The sequence below is a fragment of the Telopea speciosissima genome, chromosome 3, assembly GCF_018873765.1.
Source record: "Telopea speciosissima isolate NSW1024214 ecotype Mountain lineage chromosome 3, Tspe_v1, whole genome shotgun sequence".
Classification (NCBI taxonomy): domain Eukaryota; kingdom Viridiplantae; phylum Streptophyta; class Magnoliopsida; order Proteales; family Proteaceae; genus Telopea; species Telopea speciosissima.
In genome coordinates, this window is record NC_057918.1 from 51,038,510 (window position 1) to 51,063,860 (window position 25,351).

At 38.4% G+C, this 25,351-nt stretch overlaps 1 protein-coding gene and 1 pseudogene across 1 annotated transcript in view; both read right to left on the bottom strand.

Moving 5' to 3' along the window:
* The window catches only part of LOC122654668, a 63,392-nt pseudogene extending 38,090 nt beyond the window's left edge, over positions 1–25,302 (bottom strand).
* The window catches only part of LOC122654666 (proteasome subunit beta type-3-A), an 86,849-nt gene continuing 81,721 nt past the window's right edge, over positions 20,224–25,351 (bottom strand). Inside the window, exon 12 of the mRNA XM_043848871.1 lies at positions 20,224–20,237. The gene's annotated coding sequence lies outside the window, so the exon portion shown is untranslated. The remainder of the gene's footprint in view (positions 20,238–25,351) is intronic.

Consider the following 25,351-nt stretch of genomic DNA (forward strand, 5'->3'; position numbering starts at 1 on the left):
TACAAAAAAATAAAAAGGAAAAAGGGTGCTCGGCCAGTGCAGGGTGGAAGCCAGCGACGCATCACAAGGTCTATGGGACCGGTGGACTCACTAGCTACAACCTCACATGAACCGCTTTATTTTGGAATGCTAGAGGGGTTGGGAATAAGCCTACTTCTAGGCGCAAGACCTTAATCAATCCCGCATAATGCGACATTGTGGCTATTTCCGAACCAAAAGCGCTGTCTTCCAAGGTGCTTTCGATCCTGAGGAGGATTGGTTTGGATTCTATTCATCTTACGGAGAGGATCAGGATTTTCTGGAGGGCTTCGGCGCAGGTGCATGTTGTGGTGGAGAACTGCCAATTTGTTACTCTTGATTGCTTGGTGGCCACCTCTTTGCATTGCCATATCATTTTTGTTCATGGTCTGTGCTCGGTGGTGGAAAGAAGAGAATTGTGGGAAGCTCTTTTTTCAGTTTTCCGTTACTTCTGGCCTTCCTTAGGCGGTTGGAGGTGATTTTAATGCAGCTTTGTTGCCTCAAGAGAAGGTAGGCGGGAGACCTGCCTGCTCGATGTCTATGGATGAGTTTGGAGACTTTGTCGCAATGCGGCCCTATCATTGATGCAGGTTACGTGGGTAACATGTCCACTTGGTCCAATAACCAGGAGGTACGGGAAGGGTTCGCCGGATTAGATCGTTTTTAAGTTAACTCGGCTTGGTTGGCAGCGCTTCCCAGTGTGAGGTGTCTCACTTGAGCAGGGCTTACTCGATCGTGCGCCATTATGGCTTTCCCTACTCTGCTTCTTGGAGCCGTTCCTTTTCTGGCTTTAAATTCCAGCAGATGTGGTTGCATCATCCGAGTTTTCAGGAGTTTGTGAAGAGTCAATGGGAGGTTCCTACTGTTGGCTCTCCTCTCGTGGTTTTGTTTTTGAAGCTTAAACGCCTTCAAGGCTCTCTTCGTACTTGGAACAGGGAGGTGTTTGGTAATGTCTACCAAAAAGTCAGGGATGCAAAGGACTCAGTTAGCAGGGCAGAAGTGGCTTCGGACCAGAATGCAGACCCTCAGTCTATTGAGGCCCTTGAGGAGGCTAGGAAAGTCCTGGAGGGGGTTCTGTTGCAGGAGGAGATCTTCTGGAAGCAAAAGTCCAGAATTTCTTGGTTGAAAGGGGACGAGAACACCAAATTTTACCTCTATGGTCAATGTCCGTAGAAAGCATGGGAAGATCCACAAAATTAGATCTAGTGATGGCTTCTGGGTCACTGGTCAGGAAGGGGTGCAGGCAGTCGCGGTGAGTCATTTTTCGGAGATCTTTGCTTCCCAGGGTTGTGTTGTGGATGAGGAGCTGCTCTCTTTTATCCCCCATGTTTTGACGGAGGAGGATAACATCTCTTTGCTAGTTCCGCCTTCTCTGGAGGAGGTGAAAATGGCGGTGTTTTCACAGTCTTGCGACAGTGCCCTTGGCCTGGATGGTTTCTCAGGGTATTTTTTAAAGACCTGTTGGGAGGTGATTTGTTATGATGTTTGGGCAGCAGTTAGAAACTTTTATAAAGGGGGGGAGCTCTCGAGAAGCTATACGTCTACTAATCTTGTGCTCATCCCCAAGAAGGACAGCCCTGAGGTATTGGTGGATCTTCGCCCCATTAGCCTTTGCAATTTCTCCTATAAGATTATTGCCAAGATCTTTGTGTCCAGGTTGGCCGGCTTACTCCCCTCCTTGATTGCGGAGCAGGGTGCTTTTCTGCAGGGGAGAAGCATTCAAGATAACATTTCCCTTGTCCAAGAGGTCACCCAAGACTTGAACAGGAAAGCGCGTGGTGGGAATGTCGTCCTTAAGCTTGATATGGCTAAGGCCTATGACCGGCTGGAGTGGAAATTCCTCTTGTTGGTGCTCGCTAGGTTTGGTTTTGCCAAGGCTTGGATAAACTTAATCAGGAAGACTCTGGAGAACTGCTGGTTCTCTATTGTGATGGGTGGTAATGCGTCCAGCTTCTTCAAATCCACTAGGGGTGTGCGCCAAGGGGATCCCCTATCCCCTGCTTTGTTTATCTTAGCTGAAGAAGTTCTTAGCAGAGGCATCAAGAACCTGTTTGTTGAAGGACGTGCAGCCTACTTCTCTCTCCCACGGGGGTGTCCAGGCATCTCTCACTGTTTATATGCAGATGACACTATCATTTTTACCAGGGGATTAAAAAGCTCACTGAAGCAGATCCTTGGATTTATTAGCAGATATGAGGGCTTTTCGGGGCAGCTGGTCAATAAGCAGAAAAGCTGCTTTGTGTTGGGAGATAAGGTCTTGGGAGCTAGAGCCTGTATGGTGGGAGCGTTTACAGGGTTTTCGAGGTGGTCTCTTTCACTAACTTATTTGGGGGCTCCTCTCCATACGGGGGGTGTCTGAAAATTTGCTTCTTTGATGATTTGATTGGCAAATTAAGAGGCAGGGTGGCTGGGTGGAAGGGTAAGCTGTTATCCTCAGGGGGATGAGTTACCCTCCTAAGACATGTGTTGTCTTCCATTCTCCTCCATGTGCTTACTACTTTAGAGCCCCCTAAAGCCTCTGGGGCAGGTCGGAGTGGGGAAAACGCAGGCACTAGGTGTGTTGGCACAAAGTTTGCAGGCCTCACGAGGAAGGAGGATTGGGGGTCAGACTGTTGGAGGAGGTTGGCCTCTCTCTGAGGCTTAAGGGCCTATGGAGGGTCATGTCGGACCATTCGCTTTGGAGTAACTTTTTCAAGGCAAAGTTGCTGAAAAACTACCATCTCGCATTGTCTTTGTCGAATGGTGTGGGCTCCAGATCTTGGAGAAATGCTTTGGCTTGCAAGGATATTCTGCTGTCCAGGTCTAGGTGGCTCATTGGAATAGGTGACATTCTCTTCTGGCTAGATGATTGGACAGGGATGGGGCCATTGATTGATCATGTGGACAATGCCCTCCAGGCTGATACTTCTCTTCGTGTTAAGGAAGTGTTGGGGGTAGAAGGTGTATGGAACCAGAATGTTTTATGCCAAATTGACTCTGATGGGGTTCGACAGTGTATTTTCCATGGTAACTATTCTTTTTCGGTTAATGAGGACCGGCTGGTTTGGACTCCCTCTAGTGATGGTCTTTTCTCAACGAAGTCTGTCTGGAATGAGGTAAGATGTCGCTCGTCTGAAGCTCCCTATTCCAGATGGATTTGGAACCAGACTTTGCCCACCAAGATTGCTTTCTTCACTTGGCAGCTCTTTAATGGGTCGATACCTACGGATGACTCTGTCATGGCTGTTAGTATTCCCTTGGCTTCGAAATGCAATTGTTGAGGGAGTCCAAGGAGTGAGTCTACAGACCATTGTCTTGTGTCCAGCGGGACAGCTTCCAAGGTGTGGAGGTTTTTCTCAGGGATTCTTGATGTTCCGATTGTACATGCTCAATATGTCAGAAGCAGGATTTTGCTTTGGCATGAGTCAGCTAGCTGCAAGAGTCTCTATGACTACATCACTGGGTTCTTGCCTTCTTTGATTGTTTGGGAGCTTTGGAAGGAGAGGTGTAATAGAAGGCATGGGGAAAGGATGAAATCGGCTATGGGTATTATTGAGTGCATTAAGGTTTGGGTGAGGCGCCTACCATTGCCCTCCAAGCTTGGAAGAGCTTCCACGGTTAGAGGTAGGCAGATTCTATGTGCCCTTGGGATCTTGGCTCTCTCTCCTAGGCCGGCTCGCCCTCTTCCGGTTTATTGGTGCCCGCCTTTTGTGTCGGTAAAACTGGATGTGGATGGTACGTGTAGAGGGAACTCTGGTGAAGGGGGAGGGGGAGGAGTTATAAGGGACATGGAGGGTTTTGTCTTGGCAGCCTTTTCTAATTTCTATGGTTCCTGCACGAACTCTATTGCTGAGCCTCGCGCTTTGAGAGATGGTTTGAAGTTATGTTATGACTTGGGCCTTTCTGGGGTTGTGATTAATTCGGATTCCATCCCCACGGTGTGCATGGTTAGCCTCAAGAGATTTAATTTATGGAAGGGCTGGTACTGGTTTCAGGAATCCTTGAAGCTGATTGGGTTGGTCAAGCCTTGCATTTCATTTGCGTATAGGGAGAGCAATAGGGCTGCCGACTGGCTGGCTAATCACACTTGTGATGAAGGGTTCTCCACCACGTTCTGTCAAGACAACTTGCCTAAGGGAGAGTTCCAGTGTATCCTTCGTGAAGACAGGTCAGGTTTGCCTGTTCTCAGAATGTAGTGTCCAGGTTCTTATGTTTATATCTTCTTTTTTTGGGTTAGGGTTAAGGTGGCCTGTCCTCCCCGTGTATTCATTCATTCTTTTTGGATATTAATAAAATTCTAGGGGCTGGCCCGGGTCCCAGGTAATATTTGGGTTAAACAAAAAACAAAAAGATGCGACAACATTGACTCTAAAACTTGTCCAGGCACACACGATTAAGCAGAACCAAATATTTTCAATGTGGTGGTTATATCAAATCATAAACAATTAAAAATCCAATACATGTTATCAACAACTAAAGCATACAACACGTACAATGAGAACTTACCCCAACCAAGCATTTTCTCTTCAACCTTCTTTAGTTTCTTTTTCTTATTCTTATCTATTTTCTTAGCAACAAATGCATCCCCTGTGCAGAACATAGACCCCAACAATGTAAGGACATCAGTATTTTAATAAATACAACACATAGAAATGTCCACATTGTAATGGAATGAGAACAACTATTACATTATTATTTTTCTTCAACAAAAATACAGTTAGAGAAATTATTCTTATGTAATCCTTTTCTTAAAGACAGTTACAGAAATTATTATGCTGTAATCCTTTCCTTTTCCGAAAGCATCCAGATCTAATTGAATAAGGTGAAAAAGACAGGTTATTATGGCTAAATTACCTTTTTGCTCGAACTGAGCCTTTGTTACTGACATAGGAATTTTTCCACCAGGTCGGAGAGGTGTCCCATCCAAAATTTGGATAGCTAAAGCAACTGAAGGCTCCTAGTATATAAGAAACATAGAAATTTCAAAACTGAGCACATACCATTCTGAGATGTCATAACTAGCATGGTAATAGTTGAAGAAATACCTTCAAGTAAGTCACAAGTGCATCCCCCTTTTTTCTTCCTGTTTGTTTATCAACATAGATCTTCACCCGGGGCTTTTTGGTTTCATGGTCCTAGAAATTATATAATCCTGTACTTATAAAGTGCAATATGAAAAGGTGATATAATATGTGCTTCATGATACCACATGAACATGAAATATTTATAGAACTAAAAAGGCCTACCACCACACAAGTATATCAGAATAACTAAGCAACTCAGCCATATAGAACGCATCATAAATATGGAATAAGAAACTTAAGCTTTTTGTTTTGAATCATAGGATTTATTTTATCCCTGCTTTTTCTTTTTTTAATATAAATTTGATCCACTTATAGAAAGTGAAAATAAGTTATTTGCACGAGGTTCCATGGTTCTCATGGGTCTTGTTGGTCTTAACTCTGCCACTGTTTTTTGCTTCTGGTCCCAAGCTCAGATAAAGGACGAGGGCTGGTTCATCAGGTTGGCAATTGGCATTGTAAAGCCTTTAACCAAACTTTTTTTTTTTGGAAGTCTGTTTTATCTTGTTCTTCATGCTTCTCTCTAGGCAGTTCACATGAACAGTACCCGAACTACTGTTTAAGTGGTACTGTTCGCGTGAACAGTGTTATGGGTTCATAAGCCTTGTATGAAGAAGGAAATCCAAGCAAATATTTTAGATTCTGTGGGCCCCACTGAAGATAGCAAGACAAGGTAGATTTTATTGCTGATTTAGTTAGTTACAATTTACTTAAGTTTCTATCTTTGTTTACTTTCTAATTTTATTTCAGTTTACATAGTTAAGTCTTACTTAGTCAAGTCTTAGATTACTTGGTGTACAAAAATCAATATTCTCTTGTACGAGGCTTATAGTAGTTTCCTTTTACGTTACTTTCTAAGTTTCAACTTTCTATTTTTTATTGTAAGTATGCCTAAGCTATTAATAAGCCCCCTATTGTAAGGAAGGAGCAGATTTTGGAGAACACAATTTTCAGGCCATGTTGCCTTCGAAAAAAAGCAGGTCCGATTACGCCTATTCCTAATCCTAACATCCTTGGTTCAACAGCTGCGATAGCTGTGGGTGAGGGACCCAGGCTGAGAAAGCCATCCCCTACCCCCTTCTTCTACTTTTTCTATATCCTCTTCTTCTTTTTCTTATCCTTTTCTATGTTCTTCTTTCATGTGTAAACAGGAAGAAAAAAAAAAAAACAATAAAAGTTTCAGTTATTCAATTTGTTCATCCTTATTGTGTTGATCTTGACTTCAATTGATCTCCCGCTGGTTTCCCTGGTTCGAGGTTGATTTTACATTAGCGTCGCCTACAAGCGATGCAACACTTCAATGCCTGGTTTACGGTGACAAGTGAGCAAAAATTCTCGCACAATGGCCGAGTGTGGGTAAAGAAGTTAGTCCAAAAGCATAGGATTAGGTAAGCAGCTTGAAACATAGGATCTTTAATAGAAATTAGTTTAGAATTGATAGATAAAATGAGAAGAAGAAGAATTAACATAGTTTGTATACAAGAGACTAGGTGGAAGGGTAACAAAACTAACTAGATGAGTGTAAACTTCGGTAAACTTGGGATAAAAATAATAAAAATATGCTGGGAATAGTAGTAGATAAAGGTTTAAAAAATGACGATATAGATTTTAAGAGAATTGGTCATAGGATAATATTCATCAAACTTGTGTTAGGAAAAGAGGTAATTGATACATTCAGTGCTTACGCAACCCAAGTAGGATTAGATGAAAATGCTAAGAAACAATTTTGGGAACACAGATAGATTAGTTAAAGGAATGAGTCAAGGAGAACGATTATTATAGGAGATCTAAATGGACATGTAGGAAGAGATAGTAGAGGATATGAAAGAGTTCATGGTGGATATGGTTTTGGAGATAGAAATGAGGAGGAGACTTTAATCTTAGACTTTGTTGTGGCTAATGATATATCAATAGCAAATGCATGCTTTAAAAGAATGAGAATATTAAATAACCTTTAAAAGTGGGCAAAACGTTAGTAAAATAGGCTTCTTTCTACCTAGAAGGGTTTATAGGTCAAATTGTAAAGATTGTAAGGTTAAACCAGGGGAGGGCTTAACCACGTAAAATAGATTAATGGCAATAGATATGTTTTAAAACACTGAATCGTAAGAATTGTGAGACTACTGGCCTTAGGATAAGGTGGTGGAACTTAAAAGGAGAACACGTAAAGACATTTACTAATAAATTAATAACATAAGGTGGGACTTGAATAAAGACATTAATATGACGTGGAAGAAGATGGCGACTGATATTAAGAATGTAACTAAAGAAGTTCTAGCAAATCTAAAGGAAAGTGACATTCATTTAGGGAAACTTGGCGGTGGATGATGAAGTTCAAGCAGCCATTAAGCTAAAAAATATAGTTTTAAAACTTAAAAAAAATGATTAAGGATGAGGAAGATTTAAAGGATAAATTATTTCCAGAAATGAAGCTAAGAAGATAGTAGGGAAAGCAAAAACTAAGAAATATGAAAATCTCTATAACATTAGGTACAAAGCAAGGGAGAAAGACACCTATTAACTATCTACAAGGAGGGAAAGGAAGAGTAGAGATGTTACCATAGTAGATGCATTAAAAGTGAGAATCATAATCGTAAATGATGAGGAGATTAAAGAGACATGAAAAGATTATTTCTACAACTTACTAAGTGAAAACAATACAAGTTACACTTCTTTTAGAAGGTAGTAATAGACATCAAGAAACCACAAATCTTAGATATATAGGGGAAATAAGGTGTTTGAAGTAAAAGAAGCTTTAAAGAAGATGAGAATACATAAAGTAGTAGGTCCAGATGATATTCCAATAGAGGTGTGAAAGAGTTGGGAATTAACGGAATAACTTGAATAATGAAGTAGTTTAATAAGATTATGAGCACAAGAAAGATGCCAGGTGAATGGAGGAAAGCATATTATAATACCAACTTATAAAAATAAAGGTGATATTCAGAATTTTAATAACTATAGAGGAGTAAAACTTATAAGTCATACTATGAAATTATGAAAGAGAGTATAATTGATACCTGCCTAAGGTAAAAAACTAATATTTCAGATATCCAATTTGGTTTTATGCCAGGAAGACGGAAGCTATTGATTTTCTCAGAAGACCAACCATATGATCTTAAAGGACTTGAAAAAAGCTTACAATGGAGTCCTAGACAGTTAATTTAACAGGTGTTAGAGAAGAAAAATGTTTCAAGTAAATATGTGGACATAATTAAAGATATATATAATGGTTTAGTGACTAGTGTAAGAACTGTGGGAGGGAAGGATAGTGAATTCCCAATAATAACTGGCTTTACATCAAGGACCAATTTTGAACCCGTATTTGTTTGCACTAATCATAGATGAGCCAACTAGAGACACTCAAGATCAGATCCCTTGGTGTATGCTTTTGCTAATGATATAGTCTTGGTGGTTGAAACAAAAGAAGGGATAAATTTCATGTTAAAATTATAAAGATCCACCTTCGAACCAAAATGTCTTAAAATAAGTACAACAAAAACAGAGTATATGGGGGAGTAACTTTAGTAACAATAGGACTGAAAGCGAAGTAGTGTAAACATGATGATGGGAGATACAGAAAAGTCATAAGTAACTATGTTCAATCATAAATAAAGGAGGAGAAATAGAGGATGATATTGCACAAGGATTACAGGATGGATTAAATGGAGAGGTGTGGCTGGAGTGTTGTGTGATAAACGTATCCCTTTAAAACTCAAAGAAAATTTTTGTAAAACAGTTATACAACCAGCAATGATGTACGGAGCTGAATGTTGGGTAGTGAAGAAACAACAAATAAACAAACTTAATGTAGCTGAAATGAGGATGCTGAGATGGATGAATAGTAAAACTAGAAAAGATAAAATAAAGAATGAACAAATTAAAGATAAGTTAGGAGTAGCTCCGATACATGATAAATTGAGAGAATGTCATTTGAGGTGGTAAAATAAGGAATGAACAAATTAAAGATAAGTTAGGAATAGCTCCGATACATGATAATTTCAGAGAATGTCGTTTGAGGTGGCATGGACATGTACAACTAAAGCTTTTGAATGCTCTAGTGTGAAACCTGCCTCTAATTTGAACTTTTTGAACTTGTGATTATAGGTTATGGGTTTGTATCTATGTTAGCCTCTACGTTATAGGCTGCATCAGTGGTGGATTCAGAGCAATCCTTTGACACAACTATGGAGGATTCCGAGGAGCCAGGACAACTAGCTATCCTTGAGTCTGAAAATCCTGCCGGGTTCCGGCATATTAGTTTCTTATGCCAGACTTGCTGGGTCGAGCATATGCGGAACCTCACCATATCCTAGGTTGGTAAATAGGTAAGAATCCCAATCTATGTGTATATATATATACAATATTCTTGTTTAATTACTGTACTAGGGGCAGAATAGTAATTTTTACTTAGAGGGACCCACATCCCCAGTGGGGAATCCTATTTCCAACAATTACCCGTACCCGGATTACCCCTGATGTCATATGACATCATTATATAATTAGAATAAGCTAATAGGTACGAAATTCCGTTAAAAATGAGATTTAGGAATTAATTCTAGAAACTGATTTGTACTTTTCAAAACAAACAGCCCTTCACTTAAGCACTATCAATATAAACAAAAGCCATTTTTCACTATTCACTAAAACTAAGAAGTCTAAAATCGTTCCAGCCTTAGAGAAGCGTAGAGAAAGAAGGAGAAAGAGAAGAAGAAGAAGGGAGAAGTGAATCTTAACTTGGGGCTGGTTCTCTCCACCGGAAATTGAAGCTTGGGAGTTCAATTGGTAACCTGGCTGCTTGATTCAAGGCTGCAGTCTACTGATTTCAGGTAAGCCATAAGAACCCTTGCTGTTCCCATCTTCTCTTTCTCTAATTTCAGCCTAGACTATGCCCAAATCTGGAATTCTGCCATTAAAGCTTATGAGTACAGCTTTAATAACATAAATTCTGCAATTATAACCTGTCCTATGTCAATATGGTTCAGGTATACCTGAAACACCATAGTTGTTTCATTATTAGACTCTAATTCAAACTCTAATAAACAAGTAATGAACCCTAAAACAGTAAAATTAGGAATTATTGGACAAAATCTCAATTTGGACCCCTAAATTGACTAATGACCCATCTCTGACCTATTAATTTGGGCCAATGGTTCAGACCTGAACTTAGGTTGCTAATCCCTTGCTGTTCCCATCTCTTTCTTCTCTAATTTCACTCTAATCTCAGCCTAAAATATTGGCAGCCATTAAAGCTTACAAATTAAGCTTTGTTAATAGAAATTCGGCCATTTTAACCATGAATTTATAGGTTTAAGAGACCAATTTCCATGCTTTAACCCTCAATTTCTGTAATTTATTGGTTCAGATGTAGCTGCAACCTATATATTACATGCTACCTTCCATGTTATACCTGAACCATGTAATCTATTAAACCCTAAATGTGTAATTGGAATTAATTAACAAAAATCCCCAAATTGGAACCAAATTTCTGAAATTGATTCCCTAATTGGTTGACCCACCTTAGAACAGTGTGAAAATTGAAATTGGGTCCTTGCATGTGAAGATCCATGCAATTGGAACAAAACCCCAATTCTACCCTCTGAATCCAGTCCAATATTTTTGGACAGAAATGCCCCTGGACCTTTGGTTAGACCTTAGACTGCCTTCTGACCCTAACACTTGATCTTTTCTAATGTTTTAGGACTGTGTTTGGGCTGTATACTCTGTTCTTGTCTGTATTGCTGGGATCTTTGGAGGGTAACTGACTTAGTCTAGTCTACAACTTCAGGCAAGGGGATTTTGACTTAATTTCAGTGTGTTTGTTGTATTAATTTCTATTTGTTAATATTGCCATGTCATGCATCATAATAATATTTTGATCATATAGTTTTATAGCTTTTTCCTTCTTTGCATTAGATGATGCATGTTATTAGGACACATTACATGATGCATGTTATTAGGACACATTACATGATGCATATGCATGAAATTACTTATGTTCTTGAATTGATGTTGTTATTACTATTGCTGGACAGAATTACCTTACTATCTTATATTGATTCATATGCCATCATATTAGTATGCATATGGTTAGGATTATCATGAACCCAAATGTTACGACCCTTGCCAACAGGGGTAAAGGAGTTGGATAACCCGTGGCAAGTCTGAAGGGTTAATACCGGAATGTTATTCACTGTCCCAGGTCTAATGAGTACATACCGAAATGGGAACAACAATAGGGTTATCACTGGGGGTTCGTCGGGGTCTGATGTGTATATCCCGGAACTGGTGGGTCCCCACCGTAGTAGTGTGGTATTCTTGGGAAGACCGATGAGTTCATTCCGTAACTGGGAATATCATACCTACTATAGTAGCATTTATACCTCATGAGACCTAGACATTGATGTTAGTAGCATTCTTAGATGTAAGTCATGCATCATGGACTATGTGCTTGTGTTTGCATGTTTCCCTTGCTGGGCTCGATGGAGCTCACCCCTGTGGTACCTCTTCTTTTTCAGATAGTGCTGCTGGTTTTGAGAAACCAGATGATGTTGATATTAAGGAATAGTGGTAAGTGCTATGATCATCCTCCTTATGTAAGTCGAGATATGGAAATATTAAATATGCATACATTTTTTTTTCCCTTTTTTGATAGACAACAGCAAATTTAACTGGTGATAAAAGGATTAAAAAAGGAATGTACAAGGATCAGAGAAAAAAAAGACAAATATAGGGCTGACAACACAAAGAGTTAGTGTTGGTACCTCCTTTATAATACCACACTTGGAAAATACTTCCACGACCTGCAAGATATGCCCACATTAGCAGCATCAACCAGATAAAAATGGAAATGGGCCACCAACTGGGAAAATATTCAGTTAACTCCCAAGAAAAGATCCCATATCCTCTAGAGGTGATAAAACCATGTGTTTATGGTAGACATGGCCATGGAACTTTGAGTAGGGGACAACCATAAAGAAAGGGGAAATGGGGGTTGGGGGCACAAAGTGCTAGGAACATGACTCACTTCTTCAACGGTAAGATCATCAGGCAAGCCAGTCACATAGACATGCGTATTGACTTTCAAATCAAACCAGCTATCAGGAGGTTTATTAGCTTCCTGTAAAAGGAAGAAGGCATCAATAAAAGCATCATCATACATCTCGAAGTGTGAATCTTTCTATCAGACTCAAACAACAGATTTATGAATCAAAGTACTTGTATGCCTCCCAGAAAAGGTGAACAGAGAAATAAATTATCAGCACACAGAAACCATCTAACACAAGCTATCAAATGGAAGTAACAAAACCAGAAGTTATAATGCAGCAAGTCTTTCTGAAATCAAAGTTTGAACAGAAAATATTTACAAAGCCAAGAGGGAAAATAGAGGTTAAAACTTACGAGAGGGGAATACCTTCTTCTCATCCTGTTTCTCAGGCAATTTTCGCTTTAGATCAGGCTCTGCATCCCCACCTTCCGCATGCTCTGCATCAGGCATAATATTGGCCTTTTCTTCTACAGAGGTCTCAGCAACTTTTAATGTGGGAATGACCTCCACTTCTTGCAAATATGTCATATCTTCTAAACGATACCACTCACTTCTACTGAATGAGTTATCCTAGAACAGAAGGCAACCAATCAGCTATCCACTTAGAAATGGCATTAAGTAAATCAACCAAAAGGGAAGCATAATACAAGACAATAAAATCGCAGTATTTACACCCCCCTACCAAAAAAAAAAGAGAGAAAGAGAAAGGCAATGCAACAAGAAAAAGATGTTTGTCTGCCCAAGAAAGTTTGGCATGGACCAGAAAACAAATCTAACAGAAAATATGTTGCAGACTACTCATCAATGAAATTATTTAAGCAAACAAAAAGAAACAAATACTAAAAATATTTAAGACTTTTTTGGGAATAATTGGATCATAGTCATATCTTTCTTGCAAGACAGAAAGAAAGCCTACCACCCACTATTGCCAACATCTCGGCTCTTCTCTTGGTTCAAATTCAGCTCAAATGAAAAGTGGTCCAGCTTCAACACAGCCAATTTCTGAAACTTACAAGGACAAAATCAATGTAAACTTGCTAAGTGTCATTGTAACAGAATGTAGTTCTGTAATTCTGTCACTCTGAACTCACTCTTATGGCATGTCCCCACTTGTTTTGAGCTGAAGCTTTACTAGTGAAATGGGTGGTGCCTCTCTATCAGATGGATCAGCCATGTTTGTCAGATGGCAAGTTGATAATAGAGACAAAGGTCACCAACCATTGTAATGTTTAACAGAACCAGAAATTTGAGAGAGAGAAGAAAAACAAGTTCAATCAAAAAACACTAAATAAGTGTCACAACGTGGAACTAGAAAGAGATATTTTTCTAACACTAAGGCCAGATTTGGTATGCTTTCTAATTCAATTTCAGATTGATTTCATAAAATTGTCAACAAGTAGATTTTTGGTCAGGAAAATGAAATTCTTTTGGTTGCATCAATCTGAAATATTTCACGAATAAGGATCCAATGGGTAGTTCAATTTCTGAGAATAGATTCTCTATATTTCCTTAGGAGAGGGTGGTGGTGGCGGAAGCGGAGCAGGCCAGGGCAGGGAAAAGGGTGATGCTGGTGGCGGTGGCGGGAAAGGGAAGGTGGTGGTGGTGGTGGCGGTGGCAGTGGCAGTGGAAGTGGTGGTAGTTGTAGTAATAGTAGTAGTAGTAGTGGCAGGGAGGTGGTGGCGGTGGCGGGATGGTGGGAAGACCATCAAGAGAAGAAGGGTGGTGTTTAATTTTTATCATGAAATTACCGCTTTGCCCATCAAATTACCATGTGCCCATTAAAGAGCAAGAGTTAAGTCAATTTCAATTTCAAAATTGAAACCGCTCCTCAACTATTTCAGAATTTCTATTTCCCTGAAATAAGGTGCAAAAAACAAACCAAACAATTTCCGAAATTGAAATCACCCCATGAAATTGATATTGAAATAGAAATCATACCAAATCAGGCCCAAGACAAAACCATTTATAATCCTTCTCTTTATACCGAAAATGAACAAAAATGATTAACTAATTTGTCCAAACACCTACTTGAGGAACCCATGCTCTTAGACCATGATCCCAATTGTAAGTAGTTCCATCATCATCAGTGAATTCGTCCTCACCATCCGGTGGTGTCATAGGCCTGTCTCCGGCTTCTCCCTCCAAGGTTTTCAACCCATCAGAGCCACCAACATCAGCAGATGTAGCACCTTTCTTCAACACTTCTGCTCCTCCCTTTGCCTCTCTAACCTCCTCCAGCCATTTCGCGAACTCATCATCATCTTTGGACATCACTGCACAGTTTGGTCCATTGTGAGACACATAATACTGGAGAATAAGGTGCTCTTAAGTGATGTATATACCTGCAGTAGAAGAGTCAGGTCTCTGTAGAGATACTACTGTCTCTAACTCAGGAATCAATGATAATGGCTGCCAATCGCTCCTCCCTTCCGACCATACAAGTGCATTTTCAGAGAGGTATCCATTCAAGAAATGCTCTGCCCAGGCGAAGCAAATACAGCTAAGCAGGTTGTTTTATAGCTCATTAGATTAGACCATTAGAACAGGACATGGATGGAACAATTGTCCGGAAAATATACTATGGGTTTCTGGCAGAACAGAAATTCAAGAGAAACACCTTGAAAATTTGCAAAAAAAAAAAAAAGGAAGAGAAACTATGATGCATATAGAGAGAGATGGAAACTTTTATTCCAGTTTTCTGTGCACTCAAAATTACGAAGGAGTCAATTAAGTCACTTAATAATAAACTATACCCCAACTAAGCTATACTCAATCACTTCTATAGTTAAAATGCAACAGAAAAATGATTTCCTTGCTCAACATAAGAAGATATTAAGTCGCATTAATCCAAGAGCTATGGCAATGCATTAACTGCCTCAGCTCAGGTGAAAAAGGCCAGTGAGCTTAGCTAATGGACCTGCCATGCACAACAGAGAAGTATATGCAGGGGGAAAGAGACCACAGCACGAAGGAGACTTAATGTGCCTCCTCATTAAGGTAGGACCTCAGTGCTAAAAAGAAAAATCTGCGGCAAAGAAGTCTGGGTTGAGGACAGCTAGTTTCTATACATTAGCTAGTCCACCACATATTGTTCTGTAACCATTCAGCATTCCCATAGCAGGATTTCTATCTACTATTGAATTTTTTTTTTATTTCTTTTTTTCTGGTGACAAATGGGAAAGATTATGACTAACGTTCTACTTTGAAATTCTATTTGTCCCCTTTTGATTTGCCAGAAAATATTTTCTTGCAAAATCATTTTGTAATCTTTTTTTTTAAATCTATCCATGACAGGGGAAGCATATTTGGGCATGGTTGATTATGGAAAATAATCCAAGTAAATAATCAGTATTATCCTCCATTGGTCTAAATCATATGATTGACCAGGATACTATTACTTTTTCTTGGAAAACAACAAGCCAAAAATAAATTAAAAGTTTGTTTTCCAAATCTTTCTAATGCATTGCAGTAAAATATTTTATGTTATTTTCTTTCACATAAAATTTCCTTTTTCTCTTAAAACAATTCCTGTAAAACTTTTCCTGATGAAACAAAAGGAGCCTTCAGAGGATACCACTTGCAAGACTAGTAAAGTGGTTACTCTCTCTTTATTGCCTATTACCTTGCCAGTTTGAATTGATCGTACAATTTGCCAACAATCTTGACTGCCAAAATTTCTTCCTCCCCACCCCCCAGAGGTTAAATCAAAATTGTACTAAAGCAGGAAAAAAAAGCAGCCTAAATCCTGGGACAATTGGCAACCAAAAAGGCATCCATATAACTTTTCAAAGATCCAAGCATTTCTTTCCTCCCTTCCTCTCATATACACGTACAATGCAAAAGGTAACAGTGCAGTTAATCTATTAATGCCCTTCCCTCCACTAATCCACCTGCAGGATCTTCCATATCAGATTTCTACGAATGCATAAAAATCCCATCTCACAATCACTATGATGTGTTGACACTGTGATCATGGTACAAGATATCGCTATTTTCTCGGTTTCGGCAGCTCTCGAGACGAAACCATAGGCGATACAAAAAACATACAATATCTCGGCTGAGATCTCGGTATCTTGCCGAGATCTCGACCTATATCTCGGTCTTGGTTCTACTTGGTCGAACCAAACCAACTTATAACTTATGAAAACCCTCTGATCCAATTCTCGCCTCTCACCAGTCTCGGTTTGTTGTGAAGGGAAAACCTAACTTTGGTGGAGTTTTTCAGCAAATCTCACTTCCAAGTGAAGATTAAAGCCTGTAGATTCAACATTCAAGCTTCAACATCAAGAGAGGGAGTTAGGTTGCTTCTCAAGAACACTGTTAGGTAACTATTCATATCAAAAACAATTTTTTTCATAGATTGAATATCAATGCTTGTTTGTTGATTATGTATTTATTATATCTGAGACAATGTCCACCGATCTATGGATTGACGGAGGCGGAATTATTATTTTTCTGTTTTTAAATTATTTATTCATTTTTCTGTAAAATAAAAAAAAATTTCTTGCAAAAAAAATTTTGAAATAAATAAGGTTTATACTCATTGTTTGGAACTCAATTAAATATGTGTTAGACATTGTTGGCCGATCTACGGCCTCACGGTGTCGATTTTTTTTCAGTTAGTAAATTATTTATTTTAATTTCTGAAAATTTTTAAAATATATTTTTAAAAACTACAGAAAATCCAAAAAATAGTGAAAAATATCTGTTTTGTTTTGAAAATTATTTAAAATTGATGACAGCATTGTTAATGCATTTTAATATGGAAAGTCGTTCAGCATGCTGGCAATAGAAGCCTTCTCCTCCTCCAATTAAACATCTCTTACTCTCTTTCAAAATTTCTAACAATTATTAACAAACCGTCAAACCATCGCCATGTATGATTATGAAATATGAATATGATGCCTAATGCTTAAATGGTTTATGGTTTGATGTATTTTAATTCCTAATGCTTATTTAAGTAGTTTTACACCTCTACTTTAATTATGAGTTCTAAATATTGTGTGGCTTAGCCTAGGGTAGACCTCACATACGCCATAGACTATCAACCTAGGGTCCAAAGTCAAAGTACCATTTTGGGTTTGCATTTGTAAAAAAAACTGTTTCCACTGTGTTTAGAAGGCCTACAATAGGGTGGATGTCAAGTTTCAAGACCTATCTTGATCATATGGCCACCGAAACCAACCATCGAGTTGAGACGGGGGAAAATCCAAGATCGCGCCGAGATCTCGGTATATCTTGGTTTCGTGGCCTGGCAAAACCGAGTTCTAAAACCTTGACTGTGAGGAGTGTCTGGTGTAGACATAGACAAGCAGTGTAGGACACAGCAAACACACAGAGTCCAGGAAACAGGACACATGAAATTGAACAACTAAAAGAAGGTAATAGAAGTTCCTTCTCAAAATCGGATGGCAGCCTCACATTAGGACGGCTGGGTGTTTAGGTTATGGAAAAGCACTTTCTATTTACTAGCCTCACCATATGTTAAATGACATAATGAGATGTAGGTCATGAGCTATCTATCAGAAAAAATATATTTATATAGACAGAAAATATTCAAGCAGGACCATTTTGAGCTAGGATATGGGCAAAAGACAACCCAACAATGTCCAAGCGAGTGTCTAACTATGTCCACTCAACTGTTTGGCACATGGTAAATCCACAAGGGGAAGTTCCAACAAAATATTGGACTCAACACTCACCACCACCAACTCCCCCTATACTGCAGGCATACACCTACACCTTATAACCAAATGGTTCACATTTTCTTTTATTTAAGAACCCAATCTGCATTCCTTCTTTAACATCCATCCTCTGTTGATAAAATGATCAACTGTCAAAATATTCTCCAAAGAAAGTTGATGCAGATGCATGGTTTACTCACAAGTACATGTGCAGAAGGAAGGACCAGATCTGATTGTTCCATGCAGCTCAATTTTTGGAACAAGTTTTGGACCCGTTTTTGGTCCTAGACTGCACCCACGGTTCAGTCCCTTATTATTCTATCGTGGGCTCTATTTTCAGTTGTCTTTCTTTTTTATTTTATAGTTTCTAGAAGGCGGGACAGTTGTCATTAATTCCAGCCCCTCCTAGTTTCTACCAAGGAACTAAAACTCGGGTTTTGACCAGGTTTCGGCCAGCCAAATTTCCAAGTTGGCTCGAGATCTCGGTCGAGTTGGTGTAATTTTTTTTTTCAACTCGAAGGCTGGTTTCGATGGGTTTTAGACCTATTTTGGAGCTGAAACTTAGTACTCAGTCTATTTTAGGTCATTTAAACACAATGGCACTTTCAGATTTTGCAAAAACAAAGTCCAAATAGGAGTTTCACTTAGTGGAACACCAGGACAAACACAGAACAGACACTTATTTATGCCTAATATCATTTAAGTAAATGAAACATTTACTTAAGATATTATTCATAAATAAGCAAATACCCCCTATTTGAATCCAATAAAAATAGTTAAAAAATAAAATTCCAAAAGAAAAAAAAAAAATCAACCCCTCAGTTCAAGAACAAAAACTAGATTTTCGGCGGTAGGTGCAATTTTCAACTTTCTAATGCTCATGTTTTTCTCAAATCTAAGAATTACATAAATCTTAATATGATAAACATTGCTAAAAACCAGAAGTGCGGTAAAATATTCATTTGTTTTGATGTCCAAAAAAATATTTTCATTCAGAGTGATTTTGACAGCATTCGCACACACCAAATTAAGTTTGACTGGTACATAACTCCTCCTTCAATATAAATCAGATTTAAGCAATCTTGGACCTGTTGGAAAACTTTCAAAACAAAGATTTCCAACAAGTCCAAGATTGCTTAAATCTTATTTATATTGAAGGAGTTATGTACCGGTCAAACTTAATTTAGTGTGCACGAATGCTGTCAAAATCGCTCTGAATGAAAATATTTTTTTGGACATCAATACAAATGAATATTTTACTGCACATTTGGTTCTTAGCAATGTTTTGCCATATTAAGATTTATGGAATTTTTACATTTTAGAAAAACCCCAGCATTAGAAAGTTGAAAATTGCACCTACTGCCGAATATCCAATTTTTGTTATTGAACTAGGGGGTTGCCTTTTTTCCTTTTGGAGTTTTATTTTTTAACTATTTTTATTGGATTCAAATAGGGGGGGTATTTGCTTATTTATGAATAATATCTTAAGCAAATGAAATAAAAATACAAAAACATTTCCTTAAATGATGTTAGGCATAAATAAGTGTCTATCCTGTATATAATTGTTTGTCCTGTGTCTGTATACCAAGGTTTGCATAGATAGGTGTCTGTATACCAAAATGGCAGTCTCAGTAGAACTCGACAGAGAACTTGCAAGATCTATCAAGTTCTGGAAATCTTTAAAGGAAAAAAGGGTCGAACTCTGGGTCGGGTTGGGTCGAGATCTCGACGATCTCGACTCAACCAAGATATTGTTATTTTTTAACTCGGCTGCCATCTCGTCTCGACCTTTGAAAAAACCGAGATCTCGCGAGTTTTAGCTCCATGGTTTCTATGCCTCTAGTAGTTTCTATTATTTACAAGTTTCTATAGAGTTTCTATTTTGAAAGAAACTTAGGTTATAAGGAACTCCTTAGCCCATGCATGGAAGTCCCTACCTTCTATGTTATTTTCTTAAGTTATAAATAAGAGAAGGGGCAGACCTCCTCCCCTACGATTTTGACATTCAATAAAGCCTACACTTGTTTTCTTCTGTGACAGACAGAGCAACTCTGAGATGCAGCAGCAGCCATGGTGGGATGCCAAGATGAACTGGTGAAATGTTGGTCAAGTTCTGGGTGAGAGACCTAGTCCATATCATTCTTCCCTATCATTTTTCTTCCACTTTTCAAGGTCAGTTCCTCATTTCTCAATCCTTGCGCATATAATTTCATGGTTCTAAATCTCGATCAAAGCTTGCAGTTTCGACCGAGATATCTCGGTTTCCCAAGAAACCAAGACGAAACTTGGTATGAGTCAGGTTTTGACCATATTTCGCACATTTCAGTAGTTTCGACCGAAAAATACCAAGTTTCGACCAATTTTGACCAGTTTTAACCAGCCTAGTTTTGACCAGTTTTGACAGCACATGACATGTTGAGTTTTGCCCTGAAAAGTACTACCAGGTTTCGACCTGGTTTCGGCAGAAACTTGGATCGAAACCAGCCTCAAAACCAAGATTTAGAACCTTGTACAAGTTCCAGTTTTCTGTTGTTCTCAAGTTGCGGTTCCGCTTACTAACCTTTGTTAACCTTCTCCTCAAGTGTCAACCAGATTTCTATTGCCAACATCTCAGCAACTCAAGCCCATTGGACTCGAGTTCTGTTGGCACTTAGCAGGTTTCTTCTAGAGCAGAGTTCTGTAACAGCAGCACTTCTGCTTTGAATCTATTCTCTATTAGTCACTAATTGTTGATGCAGTAGCTATTTCTGTTCATCTGAGTTCCTAATCTGATTCCTTGTTTCTATTTTGGAACTTGACTTAATTATATGTGTTCTATTAGTACTAAATATTGTGTGGAATAGCCTAGGGTACCTATGCCGTAGTTACCAACCTAGGATCCGAAGTCATAGGACCACTTTAGGTTTGACATTGTAAAAACTAATGTTTCAATTGTATTTAAAAGGCCTAAAATAGGGTGGAAGTCAAGTGTCAGTACTTATCTTGGCCATATGGCCACTGAAACCCACCACCAAGTCTTGATGGGAAAAAAATACACCAACTCACCAAGATCCAGCAGAACTCGGTTTCGTGGCTGGTCGAAACCATTGGCAAAACCAAGTCCTAAAACCTTGGCCGATACTAACTGATATGTATTGTATCTTTAAGGTACTGGTACGATAAAGTACCAAAACGATACCTAAAAAAAATTTGGTATTAGTACATTTAAGAAACCTCACTCTTTATATATAATCAATTGAATGCACTTGTCTCGTCGTATTTTGTTCTGCTTTTTTTGTGCATGATATATTTTACAAGTTATTTATAGTGTTTTATGCTTCAAAACTGTATCTTGCATATATCCTAAGCATTTCCATAGGTATCTAGTGTATTTTGCGTCTCTCTAATACGAGACGATGCGTCTCTTAAAATCATTCTTCCGATACGATACCCGATACCGATACTTTAAACATTGGCCTAGCCTATATACATATTATAGACCCAATAAACTGGCCCATTACAATGAAAACCAATGGGATCAAAAGCCCAACACATACACAACCCAACCCAAAACTTACTTCCACTAAATAATCTCATTTAGGCCAACTTAAACCCTTAAACAAAAGAGAACTAACTTAAAACATTAAAGAAAATAAGTCAAAAACAGAATTAAAAGCGTAGACACACTAAGCCACGCTAGGCTGGCCTCTTTTGGATCTCTTGCGCTAGACCTTCAGATCAGCATCACCCAAGCAACTACTGAATCCACGGCAGGAAAATTTCAGAAAAACTGAACTGATATATTACCTAAATCAATGGGGAGGCCTATGGCCTTTACATCTATTTATAATGGGAAGTAACCAAAATAGCATAGCACCAGAACTGATTAGAGAACTTTATTCAAAAGAAAATAATTTTTTTAAAAAAAAAAAAAAAACCTATTTTACTGAAAGACTGACTCTAGAGAGTGATAAGATAAAGATAGGAGATAAGCAGGACATCAGGCTTATTGCAGCTAAAGAAAAAATAAAATTATACCTAAGAAGTGAAATAGAAAACAACTACTCAGACCCCAATTAATCCCTTATTCCTACCTCCTACCCATATTTTAGGCCCAATAAAGTGGCCTATTACAACAAAAACCCCTTGGACCAAAGGTCAAACACATACAATCCAACCCAAGGATTTTTTTTTTCCACTTAAATAAACCTATTTTTGTAGTATCAATTCCTCCTATTGGAAAAAAAAACTCATCCTCTAGTTTTGAAATGACGTGGAATCAGCACCACATGATCAACTTTCACTCTGAAATAAATTTCTAGCTTCTCTCGAACAAGAAAAAAAAATCAGCAACTCTCGGACCATTCTCACCAAAGAAGTAATGGAGTATCACAAACTCAATAAGCTTTTCATCCTTCTTTGTTCTTATTGCCTTTAAAAGACTGGTCAAGTGGTCATAACCAAGCAACAAACAGGTCGTAAGGCTAAGGTGATATTTCCATTTTAAAAACTTTAAGTTGACTGCAATTTTAATTTGAAGTCTATCTTTAAGTTGTTATCTTCCTTTATTCAGGAATTGAATAACTGCACAATAATTGCTAAATTCACAAGTAGATTAGATCAGGAGCCCGTGAATTAAGTACAGAGTTTAGAGTTATTTTTGTATCTCTAATAGGATTACGTTTTATGTAAGGTCAATAAATGAGTCTGGAGATCAATTGTGAAGACAGACTTTGTATATACAACTCAGCCTTATCCCAATTAAATGGGGTTGGCTACATGGACCCTATTTCACTGATCAAATCTATTTAAAGCCATACTTGTTACCAGTCCTAAGCTGTGCATGTCTCTCCTACCACTTCTCTTGGAGTCATTTTAGGCATGCCCCCGACTCTTTTAGCTTCTCCAATCTGAATCATATAACTCCTCTTTACCGGTGGTGCATTCAAAGTCTCCATTGCAAATGCCCATGGCACCTCAAACAACTTTCTCTCAACTTATAACATGTAGGAAACTTTGCTCATTCCTGCTTAGTAATAACTATATTCTTATGTTACCCCAAACATACAGGCCTGATTTGGTATGATTTCTATTTCAATTTCATGGGGTGATTTCTATTTTGGAAATTGTTCGGTTTGAGTTTTGCACCTTATTTCAGTGCAATAGATATTAGATGGAATAGAAATTCTGAAATAGCTGAGGAGCTGTTTCAGAATTTCTATTTCATTTGATTTCACTCCTGCTCTTTAATGAGCACATGGTTAATTTGATGGGCAAAGTACTAATTGCATGTTAACAATAAAACACCCACCCTTCTTCTTCTCCTAACGGGCTCACCACCAACCCAGTGCCACCATTGCCACCGCCACCCCACCATCATCATTTGATTTCACTCTTGCTCTTTAATGAGCACATGGTTAATTTGATGGGCAAAGTAGTACTTTTATGTTAAAAATAAAACACGAACCCTTCTTCTTCTCCTAATGGTCTCACCACCATCCTACTGCCACCATTGCCACTGCCACCACCACCACCACCACCGACACCGCCGCTACCACCACCACCACCCCCTTCCCAGCCCTGCCTCCGCCACCACCACCATCCTTCCCAAAGATATATATATATATATATATAGAATCTATTCTTAGAAATTGAATTACCAATGGATTTTTTATACTTGAAATATAGCATATTAATACAACCAAAACAATTTCAATTTCTTGACCAAAATTATATTTGCTGACTATTTCATGAAATCAATCCGAAATTGAATAGAAATCATACCAAATCTGACCGCAGTCATAACCATCAAAATGATGTTGAGATCTTGCATGCCTAAATCAAGTCTAACCTATCACATCTCATTTTAACTCCAAACTTCACTTCAGGTAGTGTAAATTGTCCTTAAATTCTGTCTCAAATTTTTGTTCATTGCCTGTCAAAACCACTTGAAATTGGTCTCCATAATCTCCTCTATTTACAACTGCTCCCATGCCAGTAGGATCATGAACCTTAGACATCATTCAGCCCACAGAAAAGGAATGGTTACACTTGTATTCTATATTCACTATTCAAAGTACTAGGTGTCAGCATTATATTGCATGAATGCATTTAATTATTTACACAAGGTTTTTGTGTGGATATTAATGATGAAGCTTTATAGAACTTGAAATTGGTATAGAAACAGGAGATAGAAAAGGAAGGCAGAGTGTTGTAGAGGGGGCCAAAGAAATAGTGGTGCTTTATTTATGGTTGTTGCATATTGACCAAGATACAAGAAAACCTGTGGGCAAAAGAAATTAGCCAGATATGAGGATGAAAGTATAAGGATGTCCAGTCAGCCTCTTGGTTTCAGTTACTATGTAATCAATTAATAACAAAATATAGTTATTATATGGTTCTACATGAGACTGCAGCAAAACAAGTGAAGAGATCGCACCATACACACAATGATAAAATACAACAAGTTGTTCTCTATCAGAGACAATAACATTGTATTAATGTGGAGATAAAACATTTAGATAGGGGTAGGGGGCGAAGTGTGCAACAAGAGAATTGATTGTGCATGATAATATGACACTTCCATATTAAGAGCTGCTTCTCCATCTAATTGGTGGGTTATCAATCAGGGCCATCAATTAAACAGTCCATCACTAAAAATGGTGAATCGCAAGGGCCTACTATCTCATCAATAAGAAGAAACCTAACTATCTATTCGTTCATGTTTCTTCAAAGAGCAAATCGATATTCATGATGGTCCATATAGTGCATTAAAAATAAATAAATACAATGAAATATTTTGAATTATATTGAGGACTTTGCCATTCTCAAAGTCAAAAAGGAGGGCCATCTTTTGAACCATGTGAATGGCAATGCTGCGATGAAGAGAGAACAAAATATATGGTAAATTATGAAATTTAGCCTGAAACAAACACATTGATTCATAAAAAATCACAGAAAATAATTTAACAATAAACAACCTCTGAAAGATATAAACTCACCTTCCAACTCTGACAAGGCATAGGGGCCAACATGTTCTTGGTTTTGCCCCAGAATATACCACCCTACTTCAGAAACACTTTCAGAAGTTGCACCTCGGACATTCTCTGAACCCATAAAAAATTAAAAAATATCAACAGAACACCCTAGTTATATGTCCTTCGATCCTATTTGCCGCTACGTCATAACAAAACCCACAACCATCAATCCAAATTTCTTCTACTTTCACTCTGCTATAATAAGAAATGATCACTGGCAACTAACAAAATTCAAAAGTAATCACAATGTGCTCTCAGGGGTTTTCTTCTCTACACAGAGAGACGCACACACTTCCCAGAAGTTTCTCTCTAGATTGTTTGATCATAGGTGTCAAATTCCAATACGAAAACCCTAATCTCAGAACCATCAAGGGATGAACGTAATAACAGGTAATCATTCTGTATTGGGAATTTTCACTCACCGGATTCCATCGAAGAATCAGTTGCGAACAGGATCTCTCTCTCTCTCTTTCTGAGGTTGTCTCTTCTCTTCTTCTGCTTCTGTTTCTCTTCTTCGTCTAATAG